The sequence below is a fragment of the Coregonus clupeaformis genome, chromosome 27, assembly GCF_020615455.1.
Source record: "Coregonus clupeaformis isolate EN_2021a chromosome 27, ASM2061545v1, whole genome shotgun sequence".
NCBI classification, from domain to species: Eukaryota; Metazoa; Chordata; class Actinopteri; order Salmoniformes; family Salmonidae; genus Coregonus; species Coregonus clupeaformis.
Window position 1 is genome coordinate 40,956,286 of NC_059218.1, and position 3,351 is coordinate 40,959,636.

Sequence of the window (3,351 nt, forward strand, 5' to 3'; positions counted from 1 at the left end):
GTATGGGAGGAGATGTGGAAACCTATTTATGAAAGTAGAGTTACAAGTTGTTACGTTTTAGGTATATAGTCATCAACCAGCAGCAGTTCATACACATCTTTGAGGAGAAGCCACATAAGAATATCTCATGTGCAGTTTAGGAGTGAACACACCTCCTCATAAAACACAGGGTATTTTAGCTAAGGTGATAGACAATAATTAGAGAAAAAAAACTAACCTTTCAACAAAGTACAGGACATCTTCGATGTCACTTTCAGCCCTCTGCCGTACATCTACAAATTGTGTGTGCTTGATCAGTGGCTCTTCCAGTGGCAGCTTCTTAAGTGCATAGTCCACAGCACTTGTCAGGAAACACAACACAGCTTCATGGAATGAATCCACCTGCTGTGGTGTGATGTCACGCTCGTCGAGTAATCTGTTAAGTTTAGCCCTGGTTGTGAACCCAATGTTCAACTTTCTTCCTGTCACAGATACAGCATATCGGTATAAGGTACAAGGCTAAATATCACATATCACAGCGTTTGATCATAATAATAGTAAAATACTAACCTGGTAAATGGTTTGCCTTTTCTTTAAAGGCAATTTCACAAGGCTCCTCATGGCACTGCAGAGCTGCTGGAACCATAAACTTGGAACATACAGTGGGGAAAAAAATTATTTAGTCAGCCACCAATTGTGCAAGTTCTCCCACTTAAAAAGATGAGAGAGGCCTGTAATTTTCATCATAGGTACACGTCAACTATGACAGACAAAATGAGAAAAAAATGTCCAGAAAATCACATTGCAGGATTTTTAATGAATTTATTTGCAAATTATGGTGGAAAATAAGTATTTGGTCAATAACAAAAGTTTCTCAATACTTTGTTATATACCCTTTGTTGGCAATGACACAGGTCAAACGTTTTCTGTAAGTCTTCACAAGGTTTTCACACACTGTTGCTCCCTCCAAAGATTTTCTATGGGGTTGAGATCTGGAGACTGGCTAGGCCACTCCAGGACCTTGAAATGCTTCTTACGAAGCCACTCCTTCGTTGCCCGGGCGGTGTGTTTGGGATCATTGTCATGCTGAAAGACCCAGCCACGTTTCATCTTCAATTCCCTTGCTGATGGAAGGAGGTTTTCACTCAAAATCTCACGATACATGGCCCCATTCATTATTTCCTTTACACGGATCAGTCATCCTGGTCCCTTTGCAGAAAAACAGCCCCAAAGCATGATGTTTCCACCCCATGCTTCACAGTAGGTATGGTGTTCTTTGGATGCAACTCAGCATTCTTTGTCCTCCAAACACGGCGAGTTGAGTTTTACCAAAATGTTCTATTTTGGTTTCATCTGATCATATGACATTCTCCCAATCCTCTTCTGGATCATCCAAATGCACTCTAGCAAACTTCAGACGGGCCTGGACATGTACTGGCTTAAGCAGGGGGACACGTCTCGCACTGCAGGATTTGAGTCCCTGGCGGCGTAGTGTGTTACTGATAGTAGGCTTTGTTACTTTGGTCCCAGCTCTCTGCAGGTCATTCACTAGGTCCCCGTGTGGTTCTGGGTTTTGCTCACCGTTCTTGTGATCATTTTGACCCCACGGGGTGAGATCTTGCATGGAGCCCCAGATCGAGGGAGATTATCAGTGGTCTTGTATGTCTTCCATTTCCTAATAATTGCTCCCACAGTTGATTTCTTCAAACCAAGCTGCTTACCTATTGCAGATTCAGTCTTCCCAGCCTGGTGCAGGTCTACAATTTTGTTTCTGGTGTCCTTTGACAGCTCTTTGGTCTTGGCCATAGTGGAGTTTGGAGTGTGACTGTTTGAGGTTGTGGACAGGTGTCTTTTATACTGATAACAAGTTCAAACAGGTGCCATTAATACAGGTAACGAGTGTAGGACAGAGGAGCCTCTTAAAGAAGAAGTTACAGGTCTGTGAGAGCCAGAAATCTTGCTTGTTTGTAGGTGACCAAATACTTATTTTCCACCATAATTTGCAAATAAATTCATTAAAAATCCTACAATGTGATTTTCTGGAATTTTTTTTCTCATTTTGTCTGTCATAGTTGACGTGTACCTATGATGAAAATTACAGGCCTCTCTCATCTTTTTAAGTGGGATAACTTGCACAATTGGTGGCTGACTAAATACTTTTTTTCCCCACTGTAGCTTGCGTATGAATTTCACCATCTATAACAGACATTTACAAAAATAGTAGGTGAAACCTGTTTTAGAGGATCCCTGCAGCAAGAAACACAGAATGGAAAAAAACTGCAAAATCCAATCCCACCTCATCATGTAACAAAAATATTGATGACTGCTCTCTCAGAAGCAGCAAGTTGAAAGAAGTGAAAGTTGGTACGGTGGCTTGGAAGAACAGCAGGTACACTTATGTCATGGGGTCAGTGAATGTCTGCACAAGTCTCTTGAACCTGGCCTGATTTTCATCTTGAATCAATAAATAAATAACACAAAACAAGAGGTTGTCATTAATACAAGTATGTGACTAACAATCCATGTAGTTGCTGCATAATGAAATTGAAAATTGATGACCATACTTGCAGATTTGTAGTAGCTGGCCAGAGGTTCATACAGCCTCAGGATCCTGGTCACACAACGTTCAAGGCTTAGCCAACGGACCGAGATATGCAGGAGGACCTCCATGTACTCCGCTTCATGGAGCTCACAAAACTCTGTTTTATACATTAAATCCATATCATATATTTTCTACAGCTCAGCATTTCAGTATTACACTTAATAGTATCAAACATGCACACCTGTCAGGTATCCTTTCCGATTTGTGCTACCCTTGAACCAGTAACCGATGTCCACTACCATATCCTCCAAATCAAAACCGGACACCTGCAATGCATAAATCAATCATAACACATTCAGTCAACGCACGTAATTAGGATACAAATAAAAAGTTACATGTAAAGATAAATCAGGCCTTAACTCACTTTAAAAAATCCCACTCCTGCAGCTTTGGCGGTGTTATGTGCCACATGACAAGGACAACCATGAATATAGGTGTTGGGATGCTTCTGGAGCACCCTAGAGGCAATGGAATTACGTGGTCCAATGTTCACAGCTGCATTGTCAACTGAGAGACCAATGCAGTTCTCCCAAGGGATGCCATGCTCCTCTATGGTGGAGTTCATTTTGGTGAAGATCTCACTTGCCGTCCCACATCTCTTCCCACTTGTTGTGCACATATTTAAAAACTGGTGGACAACTTTGCTGCCCATGAAGACCCGGACAGTAAGCGGGTTCATCTTTTCCACTCCTATAATGACAAGTTAGAATCATACAGATGTTCATGTTATTAGATGTTTAAAAACACACAAAGCACATGTTTTGCAGAGG

General features: G+C 41.5%; 1 long non-coding RNA gene across 1 annotated transcript; it reads right to left on the reverse strand.

Moving 5' to 3' along the window:
- Nucleotides 1–2,552: 2,552 nt before the first annotated feature.
- LOC123482005 lies at nucleotides 2,553–3,123 on the reverse strand. The gene is made up of 3 exons (XR_006657507.1): nucleotides 2,946–3,123; nucleotides 2,763–2,847; nucleotides 2,553–2,678 (listed from the first exon to the last, which is right to left on the reverse strand). It is a non-coding gene; the product is annotated as an uncharacterized LOC123482005 (long non-coding RNA).
- Between the last annotated feature and the right edge of the window lie 228 nt (nucleotides 3,124–3,351).